Source organism: Porites lutea, chromosome 3, assembly GCF_958299795.1.
Source record: "Porites lutea chromosome 3, jaPorLute2.1, whole genome shotgun sequence".
NCBI lineage: Eukaryota > Metazoa > Cnidaria > Anthozoa > Scleractinia > Poritidae > Porites > Porites lutea.
The window spans coordinates 51,379,465-51,388,772 of NC_133203.1; positions in this window are offsets into that span (position 1 = coordinate 51,379,465).

Consider the following 9,308-nt stretch of genomic DNA (forward strand, 5'->3'; position numbering starts at 1 on the left):
GTGAAAAGTGCACTTAGCATGCATTCCAGCTATTTCTACAGGCACTCCACACAAATCATTATGGAAACAAATTATTCAACAATTAGAACGTAACAGGATTAAAAACCCCAACTGGCACTGGAGGCAACCATTAAAACTATTAACAATCAAGGCTGCGACTAAGAACAAATCAGGCAAGTGACCACAGCAGGACTCGAACCAAGGACTGCTAGATTGCAACTTGTCTGATGTGGTTCCTTACTCAGCCAGTCACTTCCTCCTGAGTGTGGCATTCCATAATTTTTGTTTACAAGGAGGAGAATTATATATTCAGTTGAACCTCCACGAATCACTCCACAATGGCCACGTCTCTAATAACGGCCATTTTTTTGGCAGACAGTCCATACATTCACTCTTGTTTCAACCTCTCTACAATGGCCACTTTTCCTTGTCCCCAAGGTGGCTGTTGTAGAGGGTTTCAACTGTAGTACTCTTTCATCTTACCAAGAACCCTGCAAAGTGCTTGACAGACATCAGTGCTCATTTAAGATCCTGCTCTCCCTCGCCTCTTTTGTATTTATTGTTATTCCTATGATTTAAAATGTGGTGCTATAAAGCCACTCGTCAATGATTTCTTTAAGTTCAATGTAGTTGATTTACACATCTGCTTAATGTGCATTGGTTACTGTGTTTTATATATTTTTGTACTCTTACAGCACATAACTTTAATATTACTCTTTTGCCTTTTTCAGTTCTGTAGTATTTCAAGTGGTTGTCAGTGAACATGTTTGCAGCTGTGAACCCAATTAAGTTTTTTTCAATTTACCAAGTTTAATCTTAGGGGTTCCACACCAACCATGCCAGAGTTGGCATTCAAATGTTTTGAGTTATTTTGCAATTGAATATCTATAGCTTTTAATTTTTGATACCAAGTTCTAAAATCTTTTAGCTGTGTTTATTGTTTCCACCATGGCCCTTGTCCACTGACCAGGCAGTGTTATTGGGAGATATCAGCCTGACTTACGTTTAGGTGTCAGAAACATTCACTATAAAATTATTAATCCATACACACAGGGAGTGGTGATATTGAATATGTTTTAAAATTCAAAATAATGTCCTTAATATCCCAACAAAGCAGGTATTTAGAGGAGAGAAATGCTCACAATTTACAGGATGAATTTAAGTTCCTGAATTGCAAAGTGAAACTTTGGGGAAGCAAAAACATAATACATGATGGTGTGAAAACAAAGCTGTTAACAAGAAAAAATTAAAATTAAGAATTCAATACTACTATACTTGTGTAACCCAGACAAATGTGCAAGTAATATTCTCTAAAAGCAATGATCAAATAAATCTCTTTTCCCAATTTCATTTTACATGCAGGTGTCTGCTACAAAAGACAAGGGATTAGAGGAAGTGAAGGAATGCACTGTCACAGAGAAGAAACCATTGAAAGAGAAGAAGAGTTGTTACACTCTGGAAGCCAGCTCACAGCTTAAATCCTTAGTGGCCTTTTACTAAACCCAAGTTTTGCTATCAGTTAGCCTTCCACTGACGCAGACTTTCTTCTGGCTCATCACACAATCCTCCTCAAAGAACATGGCCTAGGAATGTCTGCATGGGAGGCTAGCTATCTGTGGGCTGGCTTTAATACTTTCATGTAATTTATATGTCTGCTACAGTCACTGTTTATGTGATTGAAATAAGTATGCAAAGAAGCTGCATTTGTGTCACCCTTATCAAAGGCACCCAAAGTTCACAAAACTAGTGCCCAAGTCTTACATATTGTCAAAAGAATAATATTATATTTCATTATATGGCAAAAAAATGAGTAAATGAGTTTTCAATTAAAATTGTGTTCCTTGCTTCTAGAAGCATGTCTTCTTTCTTTTGAGGATTAGGGGTACAAATTTCGTAAGAAGTGTTTCATAAGATTGAAAAGCAAAGCAAAACAAACAAGGGATACAGACTTTTTAAGGCCCATTTTTTTCTGTGCCCATCCTTTGATGAACTGTATTGAATGCAAGTTTCAGATGTTAACCATCAACTTTGTTTCAAGTTATTGGTAGAGGACAAGTTAATTATAGTGAGTAAAAAAGGTTATTTTCTATATTTTGTAGTTCTGTGTGATTCACCGTTTTATACACAAACTGTTAGATTGATGTCGTATTTCAAATTGTAGAAAATGTTGTTGAGTTGTGGGTGTAATTTTAAACGACATATTGTTATGAAAGGCAAACGCATACACTTAACTTGGGGACAAATTATATTCCATTGATGTGTTTTTTTACATTGTGTAAAATTACACTACATAAAAGGCTGCCGAAACTGGCAAAGGCGGCACACTTTTGTATTTAATCTTACATTTTGAGGGTGGTATGGCCATTCCCACGTTCCTTAGGGGTTCCATCAAGTGAATTACCCGAAAGCAGACCTTTGGCTGCAAAAAGAGTTTGTGGGTTGTAACTTGCCACTCCCCATAACGGTAAGACGTACAGTGGCGGATCCAGTGAGAGGGTCGGGGCGGGGTCCGGACCCGCCCCCATCAGGCCTGCGGTTGTTTTTTATTACTTGTTTGACCCTGAAAGTTTTGCATCTATAGGATCGCATATCACGATTCAACTGGTTGATTTTTCATTGAAACGCGCGCTGCCTTTTGGCACGATTAAATTTCAGGCATATTTGAAAAATATGTAATTTTGGGAGGGTACTCTCAAATGATCTGTTCGTTTCAGGATTCCGAATCAAATATTGAACCCCCTAATTAAAAAAAAATTCTGGATCCGCCCCTGACGTAGAGCTATCGATTTGTAAGATGCATCTACTGCATCGAGCTAAAAAAGATGTAACCTTGCTTCAGAAAATACGAGGAACGTAAAGGCTGGTTTTCACTAGCCACGACGGAGTCGGAGTTGTAATCACGAGCGTAGAGCTTATGATGTAATGAAAACATCGTTCTGATTCCGCTTACGACTCCGCCGCTTACAATCCGCTTATGATCCAGTGAAAAACAGATTGTCGGAGTGGGAAGCAGAAGCGGAAGAACTAAACCAATCACAAAGCGTGGGAACATGCATTGTGATTGTTTTAGCCTTCCGCTTCTGCTTCCGACTCCGACAATCTGGTTTTCACTAAAACATAAGCGGAATGTAGGCGACGGGAGTCGTAAGCGGGCTCGGAAGAAAAAGGGAAACTGCGGATTTCATCGCACTTGTGACTGCGCGTACGATTCTGATTTTTGATTTTCACCAGGTCACAAGCGCTCTTACAACTCCGACTCTGACTCCGAACTCCGTTGCTAGTGAAAACCAGCCTTAATTGAACACTTAAACGGGCAGCACGCGACGTTTTCTGCTTCGTTAAGGCTGGTTTTCATGACCACTAGCGACGGAGTCGGAATCGTAAGAGCGCTTATGACCCAGTGAAAATCAAAAAGTGGGAGTCGTAAGCGGAGTCAAAAGCGCGACGGACTCGGGGTCAGAAGAATGGGAACGTTTCCATTTCTTCCGACTCCGCTTACGACTCAGTCGCTTAGGTTCCGCTTATGATCTAGTGAAAACCAGATTGTCGGAAGCAGAAGCGGAAGGATAAGCCAATCACAATGCACGTTCCGAATAATTCAAAAATGGCGAATGCCAAAGGTTTAATAAGTGAAAATTCTAAAGAGATGGCGGTTCAAAGGGGCCCCTTGAAAAGTGACGATTTTGACAAAAATGGCGATATGGTTGGCAAAATTTCTATTGAGATGTTGACAAGGCTCTCTTGAAAAGTGGGGATTCGACGAAAATGGCGAATTTGCATGCAACAATTCAAAAATGGCAAATGTGACGACAAATCACCTAAGGGTTGGCGAAAATTCAAACTTGACTCAAAAGAGATGTCGTTGTTGCGTACATTTCTGGATATCTGATCTCCAAATGGTGGGGGTGAAGGTCCAGCCATTCTATACGCAAGTTGCCGTCAGCTAGTGCCCCGGGTGAATATGTAGAATTTTTGGGTTGACGTGAAATTAGTACGTTTCCCCTACTTTTCATGAAATATGGGCCAATACGCATTTCTTGCGAAATAGTTTGGGACTTCGATGATGAGCTGCCGTGAAATCGCTATGTTTCCTCTAGTTTGCAAAAAAATACTTTATGATAATACATATAATGCATCCCATTTTATACGAAATGCGAAATAGTCCTCGGCGCTGGAATGAACTGCTGTAAAATAAGTAATTTCACTAATTCCCATGGATTTTCCCCCTCCTCGCGCGCCCCTCGCGCTCTCGCGCCCGAATTTCGCCTTTCCCATTTAACACCTACCCTCAGGCTTTGTACATGAGATATGTCCAGAAATGCACGCATTGGCGAAAATGCATGGCAGAAATGGCGATTAATCGCCAAAATCGCCAAACCGTAAGCAAAAAAGGGTTTGTAACCGGCTCCTAATTCAAAAAGGGTTTGGGGGCTAGTTGAAATGACTTGTGGGCTAGTACTTAATTGCTAGCTACAGCTTGCCTGCATGAATGGCAGGCTGTAAAACTGACTTTCTTTGCACCCTAAGGGACGTCTTTAGTTATATAATTTGAATTAAGGGGCCACTTTTGGCATGCAATTTGAATATTTGCCAAATTCTGGATATCACAAGCCCACTGGCGATTTTCGTCGAAATCGCCAATTTCGCCAAAATCGCCAGTCTCCAAGGGGCCACTTTTGGCATCCAACTCAAACCGTCAGAGGCTGGCGATTTTTCGCCATTTTTGCCATTTTCGCCATTGTATCCATTTCTGGACATGAATGGAGACGTACATGGAACATTTTGACACTAAGCGGTTCTTAGATCCCATTGAAAATGTGTGGTGTTCCACTGCTTTTCCTGGAACGGATCCGGTTTAATATGCCGAGTTTTGGAGTTGCAGTGAAATTACTGTGTTTTCACTATTGACACTATTCTATCATGAAATATTGGGCCACGACGCATTCTTGTCCTTAGATCCCATTTTCGTCGGACTGGGAAATAGTCCATCACTCAAATGAATTGCTGTGAAATCAGCGTTTTTCTAAAAACATGAAATAAACATTATATGTAAATTACGCATTTCTGGCCTGCAGATCCCATTTTGTGATGCATGAGGAAAACCCCTGCTCTTGAACGGGTTGCGGTGAAATGAGTGTTTCCTTCTATTTTTCATTGAATATCCGGGTAAATATGCGGAATTTTCGTCGGCCTTCAATTTGGAGTGTGGGCCACTACGGAGTTTTATAGTCCAGGACTTGAATAAATTGCTTCGAAATAAGTAGTGTATGTCACTCTGATCAATATAGTTTGCAGAAAATGTGGTGCCAGAAACGCTTTTTTCATCCTAATTTCTTAGTATTCAATAAATGCGAAATATAGTCCAGCACTTGAATGAATTGTTCTTGCCAGTGTTTGTTGCTCTGAAATTATTGTATTTTATGTGAGTGAAACATATTCCGTTACTTCGATGAAGTGAGGTGAAATCAGGACCTTTCCACCAGTTTCCATGAAATATAGGGCTAAATTTGTATTTATGGGTCCTTGGATCCCATCTTCTAATAATCGCGAAATAGTTTGGTACTTTGATGAGCTGCTGTGAAATCAGATGTTTCCCCTAGAATTTTTGGAATATTATGGCCAATACGCATTTCGAATTCTGGCCCTGAGAATGGCTGAGATCTTCCAATTTTTTTAAAAAAAAGAGATCCGGCAGTTCCATAATAACTCCTCTAGTCTAGTGGGGTTAATTTAACTCCTTACAGTGGAGGTTTTTTTTTCTTTGGGGGGGGGGGGAGGCGGTGGGGGGAGTTTTTTTTACTCCAAAAAGGAGTTTAAAGAACTCTTTTTCAGGAGTAAAAATCACCCAGATATTGAGGAGTTGGAATAACCCCCAAAAAGGAGTTATCCTGTACCTAAAATTGTTACTCCACTTGAACAGAGTTAAAGTAGCTCCAATAAGAGTAAAAACAACTCATGTAAGGAGTAAAATAACCCCATTTTCGGAGTTATTTTAACTCCAGAGTTGGAGTTAAAACCGGAAATCTTTTTAGGAGTAAAAATGATCCCAAATTTGGAGTTCAAGTAACCCCATAAAAGGAGTTATCCTGTACCTAACAAATTACCTAAAATTTACTGTGTGAGTTGCTGTGAAATAAGTGTATTTCCACCAGTTTGCATGAAATATGGGCCAAATAGACATTTTTGACCCCTAGATCCCATCTCGTTAACGAATGCGACGAACTGCCGTGAAAGCATTGTGTTTCAAAAAGGTAGTTTTCGGTTCCCTGCTTGGATCCCACTTTCTAATAATTTGGAAATGTTCAGTGGGCACTTCGATGAGTTAATGTATAAATCAGTGTGTGTTTTCACTAAAACCCGCGCGACTATAAAGAACCTGAGTTTTAAGAACCTGTCAGGCTAAAATTTGAAAGAGGTTCCTATTAATTCTCTAAAATCTATAAAAAGACATTCTGTGCTCTTGGGCAAATACTGAAGATAAGTCAACATTGAGGAAATGTTGGGGAGACTTAGGTGCCAAGAGTGTAAAACTGTTAGAACTGAGTGTAATTGGACAAGTCAGCCATTCAGTTCTTCTTTTCATAGTATAACATAACATAACATAACATAACATAACATAACATAACATAACATAACAACTTTATTTAAGTGTCGATATCTTTAACTTATAAAAGCTAATTGGGGACACTGAAAAAATAGGAAAAAAAAATTATAAAATGAGTTTATACATGATATCATAAGGTGAATTTATAATTCGCTAAAATCTAAAATTTATAAAAGGTAAAAATTAAAAGATTACGGAGTTATCCCCACTAAAATATACAGAAAAATGCTAATCTGGTATGCAGATTTCAAATGAAGAATCTGTTAAGGCTAACTCAGTGAGAAACTGCAGGATCTTACTTGCGGGTTTTATTGTATTTGTCATGGAAGATTGGGGCAACTACGCATTGCTGGCCTTTAGACCCGTCTACTACGAGGAATAGTCCAGCATTTCGATGCGCTCAGTGAAATCAGTGTATTTTCACCAACTGCCATCAAGTACAGCTGTCAAATAGTGGTGTTTCGTGCACGTTATGTAAAGTATTCCATATTTCTCTAGGAGAAGGGATAACAAGCTGAAGGGGAAGTGAGAAGTTTTGATTTTTTCACTTGTGTAGGAAAGTTTAATGCTCAATACTCAAGGTCAGTTAACTCATCTCTGCAGTTAATTAATACACTCCCTATATTTGCGACAATAAAGTAAAGAGGGCCGAAGGTGCAGCTTAACTGAGGGATCAACTGTTAACCGCGGCTACTGCGCCTTCAGAAAAAACATATTTCGCTAAAAACATTTTTATTTTACGATTCAAATCACATTGATCTTAACATCCTGAAATATGCTTCACTTTAGGCAAACAGTAATCAAGTCTCTCTCTTGAATTTGCCCACCCCTAAAATTACCAGTCCATCCCATCATGTATGTCATTGGCCCAGATGATTTCGGATGATTGCGCATTTAGAATTAAGACCAGATTTTCATTTTAAACGTTTCTATTATACGATTCCGATCTTTTTGGTCTTATTTATATAGATATAAAGTTCCTTTCGTTATTTCTCGAATTTCCCCGCCCTAAGAATAACTTGACCCTGGATGAATTCTTGAATTCGCCATTTTCTCATAGACCGTAATGAACCTCGGTTTAAAGCCCAAAATTTTGCACAACCATTGTTTCCAATCTCTCCTGGGTATTACAGTCGTCCCAAGATAAATTTAAGACAATGGTTATGCAAAAGTTTTAAGGGGTAAACAAGTCGCGTTAACGGCTATGAGAAAATGGCGCATTCAAGAATTCTTCACTTTGCGCCTTCATAAGATCAGTTTTTCTGTTTAAACACTCCTATTATACGATTCCCAACAGTTTCATATTAATATCATCGAAATACACTTCATCTGAGGGAACTGTAATAACATTTCTCTGTCGAATTTGCCCGCCTTAAAAACGCCCGTGAATCGGCATCCTATAGGATGTCTCACACGCTGTACTCGCCATTCCAAAATTCTTTACTTTGCCCTTCGGAAGACCAGATTTTTGCTTAAAACGTTTCTATTACACGATTCGGAACAGTTTGATGTGAATATCATAGAAATACACTTCATTTGGGGGGAACTGTAATAAAATTTCTTTGTCGAATTTGCCCGCCTTAAAAACGCCCATGAATCGGCATCCTATAGGATGTCACACACGCTGCACTTGCCATTCCAGAATTCTTTACTTTGCGCCTTCCGAAGACCAGATTTTTGCTTAAAACGTTTCTATTACACGATTCGGAACAGTTTTATGTTAATATCATATAAATACACTTCATTTGGAAGGAACTGTAGTAAAATTTCTTTGTCGAATTTACCCGCCTTAAAAACGCCCGTGAATCGGCATCCTATAGGATGTCACACACGCTACACTTGCCATTCAGAATTCTTTACTTTGGGCTCTTGGAAGACCAGATTTTTGCTCAAAACGCTTCTATTACACGATTGGGAACAGTTTGATGTGAATATCATAGAAATACACTTCATTTGGGGGGAACTGTAATAAAATTTCTTTGTCGAATTTGCCCGCCTTAAAAACGCCCATGAATCGGCATCCTATAGGATGTCACACACGCTGCACTTGCCATTCCAGAATTCTTTACTTTGCGCCTTCGGAAGACCAGATTTTTGCTTAAAACGTTTCTATTACACGACTCGGAACAGTTTTATGTTAATATCATATAAATACACTTCATTTGGAAGGAACTGTAATAAAATTTCTTTGTCGAATTTGCCCGCCTTAAAAACGCCGGTGAATCGGCATCCTATAGGATGTCACACACGGTACATTTGCCATTCAGAATTCTTTACTTTGGGCTCTTGGAAGACCAGATTTTTGCTCAAAACGCTTCTATTACACGATTCGGAACGGTTTGATGTGAATATCATAGAAATACACTTCATTTGGGGGGAACTGTAATAAAATTTCTTTGTCGAATTTGCCCGCCTTAAAAACGACCATGAATCGGCATCCTATAGGATGTCACACACGCTGCACTCGCCATTCCAAAATTCTTTACTTTGCGCCTTCGGAAGACCAGATTTTTGCTTAAAACGTTTCTATTACACGATTCGGAACAGTTTTATGTTAATATCATATAAATACACTTCATTTGGAAGGAACTGTAATAAAATTTCTTTGTCGAATTTGCCCGCCTTAAAAACGCCCATGAATCGGCATCCTATAGGATGTCACACACGCTGCACTCGCCATTCCAAAATTCTTTACTTTGCGCCT